This window comes from Mus musculus, chromosome 11 (assembly GCF_000001635.26).
Source record: "Mus musculus strain C57BL/6J chromosome 11, GRCm38.p6 C57BL/6J".
In the NCBI taxonomy this organism is placed as follows: Eukaryota; Metazoa; Chordata; class Mammalia; order Rodentia; family Muridae; genus Mus; species Mus musculus.
The window spans coordinates 58353579-58373632 of NC_000077.6; the positions used below are offsets into that span (position 1 = coordinate 58353579).

Genomic DNA, 20054 nt, shown 5'->3' on the forward strand with positions numbered 1-20054 from the left:
TCAGCCAGCTCAGAAAAAGCCATTGGCTAGTTAAAATGCAGTTGCCCAGTGTAGATTTTTTACTTGCTATTTTATTATTTTATTTGATGCGCATGGGCATTTTTGTCTGCATGTATATCTGTGCACCATGTGTGAGTAGTGTCCAGGAGGTCAGAAGAAGGTGTTGGACCCCCTGGAACTGGATTACAGATGGCTGTTTCCATGCAGGTGATGGGAGCTGTACCCAGGTTCCCTGCAAAAGCAGCCGGTGCTCTTTACTGATGAGCTATTTCCTCAGCCCCTTCACTTATGATTTAGTTAGAAAAGGTCTGCCTGTCTGCCTGTCTGCCTGCCTGCCTGTCTGTCTGTGTTGGGTAATATGTACACGAGCATGTGTGCTTTCAGAGGCCAGAAGAAGTCACTGTGTGTCCAGAAGCTGGAGTTGGAGGCATTTGTGATGTGCCTGGTGTGGGTTCTGAGGACCTAAGCAGGGTCCTCTGCAAGAGCAGGGAATACCCTTAGCAACGGAACCACTTCTCCAGCCCCTTACTGGTTTTTGTTTTGTTTTTAATGGAATATATTGGATGTCTCCACAATTATGTTCAGGTGACTGCAGAGCCTGGAAATTGCTGCTGTAATTGATACAGAACATACTAGTGTTCTTGGTATTTTAACAAACACAGATACACTGTGTGTGTGTGTGTGTGTGTGTGTGTGTGTGTGTATGTGTGTGTGTACATGTGCACACACGTACATAATTTGAAGTTTCAGAAATTTAGTTGAGTTCTCAAATTTGGTTTAAAAATTTCTCTTATTTTATTGTGTTGAGTTGCATTATAGAGAAATCAACAGTAACAATGGTCTAGACATGTTAAACTTACTTTCCACGCCCCCCCCCAACTTGTACAGGACTAATTCAAGGCACTAAACATTTAAACTCTTGTCTATGTGAAGTTGACTCTGGAAGACTCGTGGGCTGTGTGAGGTCTGTGCTGTGTGGGATGCAGTTTTTCAGGTTTGAACATCAAACGCCCACGATGCAGTGAAAACAGAAGATGGCCTATTTACCACCCAATTCTTCAACAGGACTCAGAGGCTGCAGCCTAGCGAAGGAGTTGAAATTTCCACAGGAATCGAATGTTGGGAGGAGACAGCTGAAGGCTGGTGCCAGCCGGAGGGGGAGCTTGTCTCCTAGAAGATCCCACACAGATCTGATAACATGTCAGGCCACCTTGCAAGAGACCGGAGCTGAGGCCATGACAGTCGGGAGCTGCTTAGCAGTGGGGACCTCTGACCCTCTAAAAACGAAATCTCGTGTTAGGACTCCACAGATTGACTTGGGAGTGGGGGTGGGGGTGGGGGTGGGGGTGGGTGGGGGAGGGCTGTCCCTGGATTTCCTTATTTGTTCCTCTTCCTGATGTGAGCACATTAAATGCCTTTTCTGTTCTGTACTATGAGGGTGGGTAGCCACACCTGCCTTGTTAGAACTGCCAGGCTCTGTCCTAACACTTGTGGCCACAGCACAGCCCTCAGCTGGGAGCTGACAGGAACAGAGGCTCCACAAGCTTGCCCACCTCCATCTGGTGTCTCTTTTCATTTCTCCTGGGCTTTGGATAAAACAAGTGGGTTTGACTGGAAGGGCTGTAAGTGCTTGCTGTCCTTGCAATGTTCTAGAAGGTTGTCTTGAATAACTACGTCTTCATTTGCACAAGTTCAGAGATGGCTGTTTGGTTGTTGGTCAAAGTCGTTTTCCTGACTGCCGAGCTCTCCTAGGGAGTATGTGCACACACCCCTGACTCTGCCATTGCACACATAGGCCCCACCTTTGCAAACGGCCTTTGTTGGCCACGGAGTAATGTTCCAGTACTTCAGTTCCTTTCGTCTTATGAGTATTGTTTTGAAGACATTTGAACCCCAACTATGGAAAAGCTTCATGTGACAGTCCACTCATATTCTACACAGGCCAGAGGGCCATGTCTGAAATAAGAAAAAAGACTTGGACTGAAGCCAGGCTGAACTCAGGACATCTCAGTGGATTAAGTGATTTTTCATCAAAGTGACAGGCTATAAGAATCAGATGTGAATGCCCTCTCCTTCCCATGCCTCTGACATCACACATTGGTTATTCACATGTAGTTCCTAAACTAGCACCATAGCCCAGCGGAACGGTATTCCAGTGCTCCAGAAGGTTCTGGAAGCCTGGGAGCATATTCAGGAGAGTCTCTCTGTGTTCTCTGCCTCATTGGCTCTCCTGTTTTTGTTTTGTTTTCCTTTAGACCCAGTAGTCCTCCATAGGTCTCCATTCTACCTGTTGCCTTTCGGATAAACCAAATAACACTACAAAATGCATGTTTGTGGCCCCCTCAAATAAAAGTGTTGAACTATTGTACAGTTTCTGAATTTATTTTCTTCCCTCCTTCATGTTCCTTTCTTTTTCTTGGTTTTCTTTCTTTAAAAAGTATTTTCTCTCTCTCTCTCTCTCTCTCTCTCTCTCTCTCTCTCTCTCTCTCTCTCTCTCTCTCTCTCCCCCCCGGTCTTTCCCCCTCCCCTCACTCTGTGACACAGTGGTCAGTAGACAGCTTTCAGGAGTCACTTTGGTCTCTGCCTTCCACCTTTCTCACATTTGCTGCTGTGCTGTGTACCCCAGGCTAGCTGGCCTACAGGCTCCTGGGAGATTCTCCCTTCTCTGTCTCCCCCCTTGCTGTGGGGATGCTGGGGTTACAGGTGCGTGCCACACCTTTGACTCCTGGACTCATGCTGTCTCTGGTTATCATGGAGTCATTAATGTTAAGAGGGAGGACATTCCTCAAAGGAAGAATGCAAAAATATGTACATTATTATACAAACAAGCCTTACAGCCACAGTAGCAGTGGACAATCGTGGAGGGCCACACCTGCTAGCCCTGTCCCAGAGCTGGGAACCATGTCATTCCACCTCTACCAAGACCATGACAGACCTGGCACCAGACCTGAAAACCAGAAACCAGGATACCAGCATGGACATTCTCTGGCGATGGCTCTTCTAGGTTATGAACCATCCACTTCCTGTTACAGATCTACCTGCGGGAAGTGTACTCTTCTGGAATGGCTTTCATAATGGCTCCACCCTCAGACCTAATTCCCTTCCAAGGACCCTACTTCCAAATCCTATCCCGCTGGGGTCTAGGGTCTGACTATGTAAATTGGCGGCAATCATCAGTTTTCCGGTGCCTTTTCTCTACCTCCTGCCCTGCTCCCCATGCCTACCTTTAGAGCACCCTTAAGTTCAGCGATCTCTCTACACTGTATGTAAGGGGAGTCTGTAGAAAATCCACTTTTACTTTTAGTTCTAAGAAGGTCTGACTCAGTTTCTGATGCCTGGAGTCTTTCTCACACTGTCTCCTTCCTCTAGAACACGTAAATGGAATTCCAGAGCTTGGTAGAGAGGCTGAGGGATCAGGGAGGCCTCTTCTACCGTGAGCTCTCCTTTTCACAATTCATTCGTTCATTCGTTAATTCATTCATTATTTATTTATTTGAGATTAGTTTGTGGGTGATTGAATGTTACAGTATGTGTGTGTGCTGGTGCCCTTGAAGTCCAGAAAAGGGACTGAATCTCCTGGGGCTGGAATTACAGGTGGTTGGGAGCTGCTCCATGGGTGCTGGGAACTGAAGTCAGGTCCTCTTCAAGTCCTTATCTTCTTCCTCCTCCTCCTCGCTCTCCTCTTTCTCTTCTTCCTCTTTCTGGCTTACAAAAGGCCTTTTCCATGCAAGTATATAATATACTTTGAACATGCTCTCCACACACCTCAGTATCCTTCCCCTCCTTATTCCACCCTACTTTTTCTTCAAGATATGATTTAGTTCCCCACCCCACCACACCCTGCCTCACCTGTACTCATGCGGGAGCTGGAAAGCTCTTTCTAGAAATGTGAACCAGTGAGCAGAAATACAAGAAGGTAAGACGTGAGGCAGCTGGGATAACCTCTCCTTCAGCCCTTCTGTCAGGTCTCATGGTACCTGCATCTTCTCTCCAGGGTTTCCTTGATTGGTCACCTCAAGGAAGTAGCTTTAGTGTTTCTATCCTGTCATGCCTTGGAACCATGGTCTGTTCAGGTCACCTTCAGCGAGGTCATGCATAATGCATCCGGCTTTGCAACTGTGAATGCCTGAGCTGCCTGCTACTCACTACCTTACCATCTGACTCTCCACCTTTTGGAAAACAACTGCAGGTCTTCAGATACATTTTCCTCCTGGATCTTCGTGCTGTCACACTCTCTGAGGCTCAGGTCAAGGATCCCCCCCAAAACCATCTCTTCATTTTTCAGGCTCTTGAAAATAGGAACCCACAGCAGTTTGTGGGCCCAGCTGAGTCTCATGTATCTTCCCAGCCTCAGGCTTAGACCATCCCTGACAGGTCTGTTAGAAGCTCTACAGAAGCACTAGATAAGGGCAGTGTTGGGGCAGAAGCATCTAGCGGCCAGGAGAAAGCCACACAGCTGATTGCTTATTGTCTGGTGGGCATTGGCTCATGCCCAGCTCAGCTCTCCTACGCCCTCACGCTGGCTCATGTCTGTCTTTTCAGCCATGGCATTTGCCCAGGAAGAGCAGATCCAGGTGACTCGGCTGGCTGCCAAGCACATGACTGGGCGTCATAAAGAAGGACTGAATGTTTTTAGAGTCTAATTTTCTTTTTCACTTTTGTATGACACAGTCCTTGAGAGATACAAATGCCACTTGATCCTTGATCCTTGTGAGATCTTAGACACCTCAGAAGATCTTGTTTTGCTGGGTGTCAGGTCGCTGAAGGTTGTAAAAGGGGTGGGTGATTCCAGGCCCTGGTGACATCAGTATAATTCTGTATTTCATTGGCCCATGTCTATCTGCACTATATAAAGAGTAGGTACCAATAAAGCACCTCACTTGGGAGGATAATTAAGACTTCCAACCAGTTTTTCTTCTTCTCTCCACTTCTCTTGAGAACAAGAAAATGGGCTGTGCCTCCCTTCACTAGATTAACCTATGTCAAAGGCTCTCTCTTGTGAAGAAAAGCTTTCCTTTATAAGCCAGGGATGAGGCCCTTGGTCTCTGCCCCACCCTGATGAGTGCAGCTATGCAGTCGTTCTCTGCCTTTGTTTTTCAGCTTCTTCCACTGCAGGTCTCCATACTGCATCTTGAGCTTTCAGAATATAGAAACACATCTCTTCCTTTCGCATAAGGCAGACGCAGTATTATGGAATCTTCATGGCTGTTGCCAGCAGTATGGCTAGCAAGAGAGAAACAGTAGCTATGCTATCCTGTATACCAGTCAGCATAGGTTATGGGAAGCTGCTGTAATAAGTCATCCCAAGGTTCCAGAAGCTACAACGTCAAAGATTTATTTCTTGCATTTGTTACTTGAGCTAGCTGCATTTCTGTGCCATGCCATCTCATCCTAGACTAAGGGAAAAGATTCTAGACTGGAGACCATGCTGTATGCCTCTAATCCTGGAACATGAGGGTCAGAGGCAGGAGGATTGCTGTAAGGCCAGCTTGGTTAATGCAGTGAATTCCAGGTCAGCAAGTATAAGAAGATCCTGTTTCAAAACATCAATCTAACAAAATGAAAAATGAAAAAAAAAACAAAAACAAAAACAGAAAGAGAGAAGGAAGAAAGCCCTGGAATGGAAGGAGGGAGAGAAGAAGGAAGAAAAGAAAAAGAAAATATTCTACATGAAGAATTGTTGAAGGCTGAGTGTGGTAGCACACACCTTCAATCCCAGCTCTCAGAAGGAAGAGGCAGGCAGATTTCTGTAGTTTGAAGCCAGTCTGGTCAACAGAGTGAGTTTCAAGACAGTCAGGGCTATGTAGATAGAGCCCTTCTCAATAAGCAAGCAAGCAAACAAAGAGATGAACAACCAACCTAACCAAAACAACAACGACAAGAACAAAAAAGATTTGTTGATTTCCATGGGGGAGAAACAGAAAGAGCATTGTAATAGGCCTGGCAGAAATGAAGATATTCTAAAGAGACGCGTGTGTCTCTCAATCCATGCGACTGTTGAAATAATGGATCCTCAAAGAAATAGGGATCATCCCAGGAATTTCAAGCTGGGAGAAACAAAGAGATCCAGGTAGCATGGGAACCTATCTCCCAGAAGACTATGTCGCACGGTTCTAACCATGTGTCTGACAACCTTATAGGATGAGACTGAATCCCAGATGGGTGATTCGTAAGCACAACTGCACCTTGACTGGTACCCTTATCCTTTGCTTCAGGACCTAGGAAGATAGACTTGGGGGTTCACTAGATCTCCTTGTCCCTCTTTCCAATGTGGCTACATAGAATAAATCCTATCTTTCTGCTGTCCAGTTTTAATTTGGTTCTTTTAATCCACTTAGTAAGGACAGGTGGTCAGGCCTGATGTGGAGCTCAAGTTCAATAACAGCATGGGGGCTTGTCACTAGTCCTTTTATGAACTGTGACGTTAACTTCTGCTAAGATTTCATTGGACAAAGCAGGTCATTAGACCAACTTTGACATCAGTCAGTGCAGTGCGCCCCAGGAAGGACCACTGATTTGCTGGAAGTATGGCTCCATTCTCTCAGTCCCTGTTTGAATATGAAAATGGGATATTCTTCTCAGAACTGGGAAGTCTATCAGGGGAAGTGTCAAACCAGACCTTCTCTGGATCTTCTGATGTTGATAGCAGCTGGTGGAGGCAATGGGCATTTGAGAGAATCAGGACACCTGGGTCTTTATCAGAGTTGCCAGGCTCAGATCCTGGGTCCCGAAGTCATAAGATGTGAGGATTGATCATTCATCCTCAATAGGTCAATAAGGAGACAATCAGTAACAAGCAGAAGGATTTTAGTCAATGTGGCCACATGGGGAAGAGGAACAGAGATGTCGAGATATCATATTCTGATAGGAGGATTAAGTTTAAACAGAGGGCACAAGGTGTGCTTAGCTAAGCAGTCTTGGTCAAGGTGTGGTCCTGTTGATCACTGACCCTATCCATCACTGACCCATCATTGCCTCAGTTCTTGCAAGGAGGTCTGTCAACTTGTCAGAGCTGTCTGAAAATCTCTTTTTTTGGAAGGCAGGTCTACCTCTGGCTGGCACGAGGATTCAATTTTCTTCTTTCTTTTAGCATGAGACTCCTGGGGGGACATTCTAATTTCTTGGGTCCAGTGTTTCAGTAGTCTGCTAGCCGAAGGGGAGGCATAAGTAACTCTTTAGTGCTGTCTTCGAGCCTATGGGGACGGCTACAGGTAGATTCACATTTTGCTTCAGTCAAGTTCTGCATCTTCTCTGAACCTTCGACTTCTCATCCTCAAAGAGGGGCCTGAAGTATACAAAGGCTGAGGTTGGTTCCGGCTGGAGGTAATGATGTCTCCATGGACACACCAGAGAGGAAAGTGAGTCATGTATGCATCCCAAGACCAGAGCATCACAGAGGAGTTGCAAGCTTCCTCTCCGTGCTCTCCCTGGACATGACTTGGGAACCCCATCCCCAGACTCTGCAAATTTTTTTTTTAACATTGGCTTTGTTATCCTTTGCTATCCCTGTCCCCCTGTTCTCTGCTCCCTGGAAACTGATTTTATTTTCCTCAGAGAGCACACAGTGCCTTATGGTTTAGTCCTGACTTCCCTATTGCCCAGGACCTTCCTGAAAGATGTATCTCCATTTTCAACCTGTGTCTTGAGTCACCTACCCTGTTCTTTCTCACCTCCTACCAAGCCTTTCATAATGTCTAGCTCAAATTGCAGTTTGAAAAGCAATAACCACTACTTACGCACCTTATCTCATTAACTCACCACAAGGTAGATATAGTCGCTCCCATGATCACATGAACTTCACAGGCTTGCTGGTAATCCAATAACACAATTTAGTATGCTCACGGAATGATTAATAAACATTGATAGGATATCTCAAGTGGCAAATTCTACTCCACACCTTATCTCTGAGGGGTTGGTGTTCATGAAGCTCTGTTTCACACAGAATTATGAAAAAAAATTTGCAGAATTCTACCTTAAGATTAAGTGTACAAGCTTCTGGTGATGGTGCACACCTTCAATTCCAGCACTTGGCCTTCAGAGCTCTGTGAGTTCGAGGCCAGCCTGGTCTACAGAGTAAGTTCCAGGACAGCCAGGGCTACACAGAGAAACCCTGTCTCATAAAAACACCCCCCCCCCAATTCCAAGGTGTTTCATTATCTATATGTGAATATTCAAAAAGGGAAAAAAATCCAAAATCAGAACCTTCTGTCCTGAGCATCCCCCAGGGAGGCGTGAGAGGGTTGATGAACACATTTCTAAGTCCTTATAATCACCTCCAGTGGTGGTGGTGGCCGTGACATTTTGTAGGAGCAGGGGAAGGGAATGCTGAACACGCGGTGTTCGTCATCTTTCTGTCAAGATGACAAAATACTTAAGGGAAATATTGACAAGAAGCAGAACAGGTGTGTTTTGGCTCAAGGTTTCAGGGACATGGTCACTGGCTCTGCGGTTTTGGGCCCACGGTGAGGGAGCACTGAGGGGAGAGAGATCTGTGGCTGAGCAGAGCTTACCTCATCGCCGACATAATCAGAAGGAATTCAATAACGGGGTGCTAGGGACAAAGCGCTGCCTTCAAAAACATGCCCCTAGTGACCCTCTTCCCCTATCCAAACCCACCAACTGATGACTGAGCTATTCAGCCATGGATTCATGGATGCGTTAACCCGTAGGTGAGGTCCAAGTCCTCAGGATCCAGTTGTCTTGCAAGCGGGCACCACTGATGTGCTGAGAACCAACATGAGAATCCTTAGGTGGCCATTTAATACTGGATTTGAGCTCTGGCTTCAGGAAATGTAAAAAGCTGCAGATCCCAGGGACAGCTGCAGATCCTGGGGACAGTATGCTTGACTCCACAGTCACATTCCTTCCAGGTAAATCTCTTCTTGGAACAGGTGCATGTGACTGACTCAGCTTCCTTAGAGAGCCAGGTGCTTTACTCTGGGAGGGAGATCAAGAACTGCCCCCTCACACCAGTGAGGGAACGAGTGGGTTACCCCCACTTTCACTGAAGCCAATTCAAGGGAGAGAGAGAAACAGAAATTTCCAGAAATGCAGCTTATGACCAACATTAGGTCTGAAAGTCAGGCTGTCTTTCAAGTGCCACTGCTGCCCCATCCCGGGCCGCCGAGCTTGCCATCCACCTTGCCCTTTGACCTCTGACAATGCGTGTCCTTTCCCTGATCCAGGAAGAACCTGCCTTTGGGGAGTTGCCAAGGGCTGTTTAAGGTTGGCGGCAGGGTGGAGGGGCACCTTGTGTTCCTTGAGAGAGAAACGAAACCAGTTTTTCTTTTTTTCCCCAGCTTCTCCTCCTATGCCTGAGAGATGGTTCCCACTCTCCCTCTTCTCAGGACTCTAGAATCTTCCCTTCCCCTGTCTTCCAGAAAGAGGGAAAAGTATACCGATGTGTCACGCTTCATACCCTCTGGAGTTCCTTCGTGGGGACAGTTATGCCATGACATCTGTTTCACTAACATATCAACTGAGCCAGTTTGGTACCATGGACCCTCCCATGTGCGCAATGAATAAATGACTGACCCCAAATATGTGAGTATAAGTTATAAAATTAACAAAATACCTCTATTCATTTATTTTATGTGTAAGAGTACATCGTAGCTGTACTGATGGTTGTGAGCCATCATGTGGATGCTAGGAATTGAACTCAGGGCCTCTGCTCCCTCCAGCCTAAAGATTTATTTATTATTATATCTAAGTACACTGTAGCTGTCTTTAGATGCACCAGAAGAGGGTGTTAGATCTCATTTCGGATGGTTGTGAGCCACCATGTGGTTGCTGGGATTTGAACTCAGAACCTTTTAAGAGCAGTCAGTGCTCTTAACTGCTGAGCCATCTCTTCAGTCCCAATAAAATACCTTTAAATATCTCACAAGAATCCTCAGACAAATATAAAATCCCCATTAACTACTTCCCTGTAAGTACAGAGAAGGATCCACGCCTGTTAGCCAGGCCTGGAAGCCAGAGGATGAAGAAATTTCCACCAGGTCCTAGGTTGCACTCAGACAACCATTGTCTGTCTTGTCTTCTTTAGAGTCTTACCATTTCTTAGGGGTTACCTGTTTTGGACCTTAGAATTTCACTTTTCTCTGTAGTTCTATAAAGTTACCAGAATTGTCCATGTAGCAACACCACCCTGCCATGCATGGTCCTGCATCCTGGTAACTGATTTTATTGGATATTGATATACATGTGTGGTTCCAGGTGTCTCAAAATTATTATTCTCTCTCTGTCTCTCTCTGTCTCTCTCTCTCTCCTTTTTCTTTCCCTCCCTCACTCCTTCCCTTCCCTTCCTTCCTTCTTTTCTTTTTTTCTTTTTGGTTTTTCAAGACCAAAAAAAGCTGCAGATCCCAGGGACAGCTGCAGATCCTGGGGACAGTATGCTTGACTCCACAGTGTCATTCCTTCCAGGTAAATCTCTTCTTGGAACAGGTGCATGTGACTGACTCAGCTTCCTTAGATCCAAGCCAGGGTTTACCCCAACACATGCTTGCCCTGATCCTCCAGACTGGGCTCTGTGATAGGCTGTATTGACACACAATGCTCAGTGGGAGCCATTCAAGGGGATGGAGTGGCCAGTATGTGAAGCTCTGAAGGGGAGGTGTAGACAGTAGAAAGGGCTGATCTTGAACCCTTCAGTGGGGGTTCTTCAGTGTAGGTTCTTTGTTATTATTTTTTTTTTCATTAAGTTTGTCTCAACATGTCTCTTAGATAATTGGAAGGAAATATGTAGCAAGCTGGTTGGGGTGTTGCCCCAGAGGGCTTAGTGGACTAGCCGCATCCATGTGTGTGTTTTTGTGATGGTTTTATTATAGGACACAGACAACAAAACCCACCTGAGAATGGCTACAAGAGTTGGTGCACTCTCTCACTTGCCTTACTTATCACCATACCCCTTCATGTTGAAGCACCATTTCACCTGGTGCATCTTAACTAGATTGCATGGTTCTTGCCGGAATTTCCAAAGGAGGCTTTCCATGTGCTGGGGCCCCTGGTTTCTATAGTAACTACATAATAAACCTAGAAAGAAATGAAGTTAGTGATTAACCTCCTCTGCCAGTCCTTGGAAATGACTATAAGCAAGTGCCACTCATGTAGAAGTTAGAGGTGGAAGGGCTGGGAAAGCAATGCTACGTGTCTTAATCTCACCCCAGGATCCAGTGCCTTACACCATGGGTTGTTGGCACGTTGTTAGGGACACTGTAGAACATTTTGAGGACCTAAGCTGGGTCTATCCTGTGTGCAGTGATGTTGATGGGTGTTGGTGCCAGGGTTGTGGTATTCAGGTTGTAGTGTGCATGCTGTGATGTTCAGGTTGTGGTATACAGGCTATGATGCATAGGGCTGTGGTATTCAGGTTGTACTCAGGCTGTGATGTGCAGGGCTGTGACATTAAGTTTGTGCTGTGCAGTTTGTGGTGTGCAGGGCTGTGGCAGGAAGGGCGCTGGTGTGCAGGGAGGGATGTGGCAGCCTGGAGTCAGAACCCTTGATTATTATTTTTTTTGAAGTTCTTTCTCTTGATCTTTTATGCACAAAGACTAGCATGGCCTCTTTCATTGGGCAGAGGCTCTGGAATAATCCATTCAAGGAAGGTCGCTCAGTCCAAGTTAGTGACACCTAGGTCCTTCTTGAATTCATGGAAACAGTGCTTGCACAAGTTCGACCTGTATTTCCAGGTCAGGCTATGGAGGTTTGAGCAGGGAGGGCTGCAGTGAGAACCTGGCTGAACTTCTGCAGGTAACTCCAACAGAGCTGCTGGGTGCCACCTTGCTCTGAGATAGTCAAAGAGGGGAAAGAAAACAAAATCCTTGATTTTTACAGATTAGTTTATGTTTGACAATTTCAAATGCATATGTAATATATTTTGGTCTCATCCACACCCTCCCTTATCTTCTTCCTATCCTCTAACCTCCTTCTTTCCCCACCTCTCACCAAGACCTTTTCTACTTTCTTGGTTTTTTGTTTGTTTGTTTGTTTTTATTTTGTTTTTGTTCTTTATAAACAAATCAGGTTTAGCCAGATAACTCATGTGAGTCTAGGTGTGACATCACCCACTGTGATATGAGTAACTAGCCCACCAGTGGCTATGTCACTAAAGACAATGGCTCTCTCCTCCCTTAACTCTCTACTGCTATTAGCTCCCCTGGATGGGACTGGGTCTCACAAGACCCTCCCTCATCTATGATTGAGTGAAAAACTTTGGCTTTGAGACCTAGCTTTTTTCCTCCACACCTCTGAGGTTCTGGAAGCCTGGGAGTGGGTGGGGGTGGGGGGCTGACGTCTCCTTTCTTCAGAGGTGTTGCCTGTGTACCTTGGTGGGCATAGGAGGTAATGTCGTATTGTTTAGTATTATTCAGAGACACATTGTGACACACGCAGGGAAAGAGAGGCTCTGACACTGGGTACTTGAGTGTGAGCATGTGTGAGGAGACCTGAGTCTGGGGGGGAAAGGCTTTTCTTTAGATTTCTGTGAGAGCTGGTCAGTCACTGCAGGATAGTCACTGTGGTCAGCTGCTCTATGATGTCCAGAGAGTGAGATGATGGAGAAGAGCCAGGTGCTTTACTCTGGGAGGGAGATCAAGAACTGCCCCCTCACACCAGTGAGGGAACAAGTGGGTTATCCCCACTTTCACTGAAGCCAATTCAAGGGAGAGAGAGAAACAGAAATTTCCAGAAATGCAGCTTATGACCAACATTAGGTCTGAAAGTCAGGCTGTCTTTCAAGTGCCACTGCTGCCCCATCCCGGGCCGCCGAGCTTGCCATCCACCTTGCCCTTTGACCTCTGACAATGCGTGTCCTTTCCCTGATCCAGGAAGAACCTGCCTTTGGGGAGTTGCCAAGGGCTGTTTAAGGTTGGCGGCAGGGTGGAGGGGCACCTTGTGTTCCTTGAGAGAGAAACGAAACCAGTTTTTCTTTTTTTCCCCAGCTTCTCCTCCTATGCCTGAGAGATGGTTCCCACTCTCCCTCTTCTCAGGACTCTAGAATCTTCCCTTCCCCTGTCTTCCAGAAAGAGGGAAAAGTATACCGATGTGTCACGCTTCATACCCTCTGGAGTTCCTTCGTGGGGACAGTTATGCCATGACATCTGTTTCACTAACATATCAACTGAGCCAGTTTGGTACCATGGACCCTCCCATGTGCGCAATGAATAAATGACTGACCCCAAATATGTGAGTATAAGTTATAAAATTAACAAAATACCTCTATTCATTTATTTTATGTGTAAGAGTACATCGTAGCTGTACTGATGGTTGTGAGCCATCATGTGGATGCTAGGAATTGAACTCAGGGCCTCTGCTCCCTCCAGCCTAAAGATTTATTTATTATTATATCTAAGTACACTGTAGCTGTCTTTAGATGCACCAGAAGAGGGTGTTAGATCTCATTTCGGATGGTTGTGAGCCACCATGTGGTTGCTGGGATTTGAACTCAGAACCTTTTAAGAGCAGTCAGTGCTCTTAACTGCTGAGCCATCTCTTCAGTCCCAATAAAATACCTTTAAATATCTCACAAGAATCCTCAGACAAATATAAAATCCCCATTAACTACTTCCCTGTAAGTACAGAGAAGGATCCACGCCTGTTAGCCAGGCCTGGAAGCCAGAGGATGAAGAAATTTCCACCAGGTCCTAGGTTGCACTCAGACAACCATTGTCTGTCTTGTCTTCTTTAGAGTCTTACCATTTCTTAGGGGTTACCTGTTTTGGACCTTAGAATTTCACTTTTCTCTGTAGTTCTATAAAGTTACCAGAATTGTCCATGTAGCAACACCACCCTGCCATGCATGGTCCTGCATCCTGGTAACTGATTTTATTGAGTCTTGATATACATGTGTGGTCCCAGGTGTCTCAAAACTATTATTTCCTCTCTCTCTCTCTCTCTCTCTCTCTCTCTCTCTCTCTCTCTCTCTCTCTCTCTCTCTCTCTCTCTCTCCCTCCCTCCCTCCCTCCCTCTCTCTCTCTCTCTCTCTCTCTCCTTTTTCTTTCCGTCCCTCACTCCTTCCCTTCCTTCCTTCTTTTCTTTTTTTCTTTTTGGTTTTTCAAGACAGGGTTTGTCTGTATAGCCTGGCTGTCCTGAAACTCACTCTGTAGACCAGGCTGGCCTTGAACTTACAGAGAACTAACTGCCTCTGCTCCATAAGTGGCAGAATTAAAGGCATGTACCACCCCCGGCTCGTTTCTTTAGGTGACCATTACTAGACCAGTTAGTGAGATTTCATAATCAACCCATCTCATCACATCTGTAAACTTTCTCTTCCTTAATTATGCATCTGATGTCTCACTAGATCAGCACTGTGGTCCCAAAGCCCAGAGGCCTGACCTGTCAGCATGTAACTAACTGCCCAACATCTTCTGCCACTTGTTAAAATCAGTAGGGAGTATGGAGGTTGTGTTTGGCAGGGGGTGGGGTGCCAGGAATGAGGAACAGCAGCACATTGAAGTTGTAGGAATAGGGGTAGGGGCAGGGGCAGGGGCAGGGCAGGGGCAGGGGCAGGGGCAGGGGCAGGGGCAGGGGCAGGGGCAGGGGCAGGGGCAGGGGCAGGGGCAGGGGCAGGGGCAGGGGCAGGGGCAGGTCTTAATCTGTAACCCACTGTGGCAACAGTGATATGATGTGAGCTGGGCCAACCTCAGTGAACATAGAGATGCTTATACTTTGACCAAATGCATTTCTTTTTTAGGAGGCATGTGATTGGATTATGTGATGGTTGGAGTTAGAGTGTCTCTCATATGTTTGAATGCTTAGTCATCACAAGTGTCACTATTTGAGAAGGATTAGAAAGATTAGGAGGTGTGGCCTTGTTTGAGTAGGTATGGCCTTATTAGAGAAGAAAATGTGTAGGTGGAGGTGGTCTTTGAGGTTTCGAAAGCCCAAACCAGGGCCAGCATCTCTGTTTCCCTCTTGGTCTGTGGATGAAGATGTAGTTCTCAGCTATGTCTCCAGCACCACGATAAGCATGACCTCTGAAACTGTAAGCAAGCCCTCAATTAAAGGCCTTTTTAAAAATAAGAGAGGCCCTGGTCATGGTGTCTTTTCATAGCAATGGAAAAGTGATTAACACAGAAATGTTTTTAGGTATAGGACTTGTCACCATTCTCTCTCAAATTCAGGACCTCTTCTTTATTACTGTTACACACACACACACACACACACACACACACACACACACACACACACACACACACCTATGTATTGGGTAACCACTGTTGTCAATTCAACTGGATCTAGGGTGAACTAGAATTCATGTGCAGAGAATGAGATGGAGCAGGGATGGGGTGGATTAGCAGAGACTGCAGGCACTGCTGCTCTTACAATGTTTGTCAGACCTTCTTGAATATATATATATATTCTAGGTAGGTCTTGCTGATTTCATGGTGGTGGGTGTCTGTGTACAAATCCCTAAGACTACTGCTTCGAAAGGGAACCTGCTTTCTAAAATATTTGCTCCATTTGAAAATTAAGTATTTTGTTTTATTTTATTATACTGGGCCACATAGGTGTATTAGTCAGGATTATTTAAATGAACAGAACTGATAAAATGAATACATACACGTTAAAAGGGGATTTATTAGATTGACTACACCGTATGGCCCAGGTAGTCCAATAGAGGCTGTCTCACCCTGAGGGGCTATGAATCAGCAACTGCTCAGCCCACTAGGCTGAATGTTTCCACACACTCCCAGACTGGCACAGAAGCCTTGAGGATTCCTGGAGAGCTGCTGGCCTTCAGTTTACTTTGGAGTTGAAGAGGCTGGCTCTAATATTGGTGGAAGCATGCAGCAGCATCAGAATAGATGGGCTTGCCAGCAAGAGTAAGCAAAACTTCCATGTTTTTAAAAATATGGGCAGCACATGAAGGTGCCGCACTGATATAGGGTAAGTCTTCCTGCTTGAAATAATCTGATCAAGAAAAATCTCCACAGGAATGCTCAGGGGTTTGAATTCTAGTTCACCCTAGATCCAGTCGAATTGACAACAGTGGTTACCCAATCCATAGGCTGTGTTTTACAAAAGTATATGAAGTACGTTGAGCATACCACAAACTTACCTTTACCTCCCCTTTTCATCTCTTTCCCACCCCCCAGTCCCCTCTGTTTTCTAGACGGTCTCCTTTTTACTTTGATATGATGCATACACACACACATAATTTTAAACATCTATATAAAATCTAGGATCCATGAATGAGAGAAAATACGTAATGGTTGTCTTTTTGAGACAAACTTAATTCAATAAGTATGAAAGTTCTTTTAGTAACTAAAAGTAGATGTGTATGACCCACCTATAGTACTGCTGCCTAGTTACCCTCAGGACCCCAAGTCAACATATCACAGGTATAGGCACACATACATAGTGTTCACTGCAGAACAATCTGCAACAGCTATGCTACAGAACCCATGTATGTGTCCAGAACAGAGGAATGGGTAAAGAAAAAAAATACAGTTATTTTGTTTGTAGGAAAACAGAGATGGCTTGAGATGATTGAATTAAATATTGATAGGTGTTTTGCCTTTGTTCTTCTGTGAACATTTTAAGAATTTTTGGACTCTAAAGAATTTGAAAGGCAAAGCCGGGTTGGTAGTGGTGCACGCCTTTAATCCCAGCACTTGGGAGGCAGAGGCAGGCGGATTTCTGAGTTCCAGGACAGCCTGGTCTATAAAGTGAGTTCCAGGACAGCCAGGGCTACACAGAGAAACCCTGTCTCACTGCCCCCCCCCCTCAAAAAGAAAGAATTTAAAAGGCTTTACATGTTTGTCTTAGTTAAGATTTCTATTGCTTTGAAGAGAGACCACGACCAAGGCAACTCTTATAAGGACAATATTTAATTGGGGCTGGCTTAGAGGTTCAGAGGGTCAGAACATTATCATCAAGGTGGAAACATGGCAGCATCCAGGCAGACATGGCACTGGAGAAGGCGATGAGAGTTCTACATCTTGTTCTGAAGGTAACAGGAGAAGACTGATGTCTTTGAGGCAGCTAGGAGGAGGGTCTCATTGCCCACTCCCACAGAGACACATCCTCCAACAAGGCCACACCCACTCCAACAAGGCCACATCTGCTAATTGTGCCACTCCCTGTGCCAAGCATATTCACCCTCCCCCCTCAATGCTGATGTCATGCACACGTGGTCTACAGGAGGCCAAGATATCCAAATTTATTGGCCACCTTTGTATTCAGTAGAGAGGTAAACGCAAGGTCAAAATGTCAAGGGAGCTGCTGACTCTGTTGGGATAACGTACTTACTACCAGACTAAGAAAACCAGCGACCCCATTGGTCATCACCCCTAGAGAGCCAGGAGGTAGTGTCTTGCTCTGAGGCAGACCAAACTGGTGTACTTGCCTCTGAGGTGGTACCCATATGGCTCCAGTCCCGGGTGGCACAGAAGTGGTAAGAGGAGGAGGTGGGGTGGGGAAGCTCAAAGCTCCCCTTCTTTCCTCTCATGCTCTGTCTCCCTGCCCATTCCCAGCTTTCTTGCTTCCATCTTGTTCTATGAAGTTTTCTTTCTTCTCTTCCTTCTTTCCATTTCCCTAGGAACCCATGTGCCATCCCAGGTAGCTTATAACTCTGTCCCTCATGTCCTTCTGGAATCTTGGATGCCTCATGTCCTTCTGGAGTCTTGGATGCCTCATGTCCTTCTGAAGTCTTTGTCTCAGGAACCTCTAAAACCCATTTGTTTATTTATTTTGAGACACACAATAATCATGAACTTCAGTATTTCCCAAAGCAGCAGCACTCCAGGGCTGACCATCTGCCTAACTGAAGTTCTGTGGCTACAGATTGGTTTTTCTAGCCTCAACCCTCCTTCACCTCTCTACTGCAGCAACCTATATTCCACTCTGCATTTCTATGAAACCAGTTTGGTAAGCTCCCACACGTGAGTGAGAGCATGTAGTGTATGCTTTCCTTTATTTAACACAGTGTCCTCCATCGAGGTTGCCACGAATATCAAAATTTTGTTGTTTTTCATGGCTGACTACCTACCATCCCATTGTGTATATACACCGCTTTTCCTAATCTGTTTATCTGAGAGTGACCACTGTGGGGGACTCCATACACTAGCTGAGCAGTGTTATGTAAGTATGACCTGGTACTTCATTGGCATTTTGTCTCTTTTGTAGATGTACCTAGGGGCATCTGGGATACTTGGCAGGTTAATTTCTAGTTTTCTGAGGCACCCCCATGCAGTTTGCCATAGTAACTGCACTAATGTATGAGTTCTCCATTTTTCTCACGGTGGGTAGCATTTATTATTTATGCATATTTTTATCCTTTCCATTCCTTTTCAGCTGGGGTAAGACAATGTCTCACTGTGGCTTTCATTTGCCTTTTCTTAATCAGTCATACTAATGGTGTTTTTTATAAAGAATATGTTATTCTGTGAATACATTATTTTAAGGAAATGTGTATTTAGGCCAATTTGCCTTTTTTGAGCTGGATTACTTTTTCGGTTATTGGATATTTGAGTCAATGTGTATTCTGGACACGAGTCCTTTTTCAGACAGACAAATTGCACATCTTTCCCACTCTGTATATTGTCTTCTCATTCTTTGTTCCCTTTGCCCACCAGACACTTTTCAGTTTGAAATCACTCCATCGGTCATTATGTGGTATCAAGGTTTGTGGGCAACACATGGCACTCAACAGTGCGAACACTCAAGCATCGTGCTCATGAACCAAAGAAAGGACCCCACTTGTCGAGTTCTTGCTGCTGCTTCTGGTGCTTTTGGAGGTCATCATTGCTGTGGCAGGGTGAGCTGCTCAGCAGGTGAAGTACTTGCTGCTAAGGCCTGAGCTATGACCTGAGCTGGGACCCATGTGATAGAAGGAGAGAACAGACAGCTGTCCTGTGACCTACACACACACACACACACACACACACACACACACACGCACACACACACACGAATAAATGAGTGCACTAAAAAGTTGCTTTTGCCGTCTCTCTGGAGCAACTCTTGGTAGCTTTGAGTTGAGCTGAGACAAGGTTCTGTTTTGTTTTTATGGACATTTGGTTTCCCCATCATGGCCTATTGAACAGACCCTCTTTTCTCCAATACATATTCTGCCAGTTGTCTTGAAGATCAGTTGTCGTGGGGGTGAATGGTGTGGGGGTGACTTCTAGGGTTTCAACCATCCTCTATTGGTTCAGATGTTGATGTTCGTGCTAGTGGCTTTTGTTTTTTACATTGATGCTCTGATTTAAAATCAAATATTCTGACCCTTCTAGACTTTGTTTCTGCTGAAGAGAGGGAGGGTGGGATGTGGGTTTGTGGAGAGTCAACTGGGAAAGGAGCTATCGTTTGAGATGTAAACAAATAAAATGATTAATAGTAAAAAAGATTTGGCTATTAGAAGTCTGTTTTGCCTTTGTATGAATGTTAGCATTATTTTTTTCTAGCTTTGAGAACTCCCTTTCATAGGACTTTGATGGGAATTGCATTTTGCATTGAATTTGGAGTTGTTTTGAATAATGGCATTTTAACAATATCAGATCCTCCAATTTGTGATCATCCATTCCTTGTGCCTTTTTTTTTTTTTTTTTTTTGCTTCATCAGTATTTCACATTTATATTACAGGGGTCTGTGTTAGTTACTTTCCTCACTGTGGTAATAAGATACCCATTAAAAATCAACTTAAGAAACAGTTTTTCTGGGGCTGGAGAGATGGCTAAGTGGGTAAGAGCACCGACTGCTCTTCTGAAGGTCCTGAGTTCAAATCCCAGCAACTACATGGTGGCTCACAACCATCTGTAACAAGATCTGATTTCCAATTCTGGAGTGTCTGAAGATAGCTACAGTGTACTTACATATAATAAAATATGAATAAATCTTAAAAAAAAGAAATGGTTTTTCTTTGACTCACTGTTCAAGGGTCTAGTTTGTTATTGTGGGTCAGTTGTGGTGGCCGGTCTCAAAAGAAATGTCTCAAAGAAAATGGATTATAGTACTACCAGAGGATCCCGCAATACCTCTCCTGGGCATATATCCAGAAGATGTTCCAATTGGTAAGAAGGACACATGCTCCACTATGTTCATAGCAGCCTTAT

General features: G+C 45.3%; 1 long non-coding RNA gene across 4 annotated transcripts; it reads left to right on the forward strand.

Moving 5' to 3' along the window:
* The first annotated feature begins 8484 nt into the window (after positions 1–8484).
* Positions 8485–19206, forward strand: Gm33660. 4 transcript variants are annotated; one of them, XR_388688.4, is made up of 5 exons: positions 8485–8870; positions 9300–9543; positions 10342–10422; positions 12939–13182; positions 18576–19206. It is a non-coding gene; the product is annotated as a predicted gene, 33660 (long non-coding RNA). The 4 variants fall into 4 exon arrangements; XR_388689.4 differs by lacking the exon at positions 10342–10422 and having other exon boundaries at positions 8491–8870; XR_879893.1 differs by lacking the exons at positions 8485–8870; positions 9300–9543; positions 10342–10422 and adding an exon at positions 11665–11748.
* Positions 19207–20054: the final 848 nt, after the last annotated feature.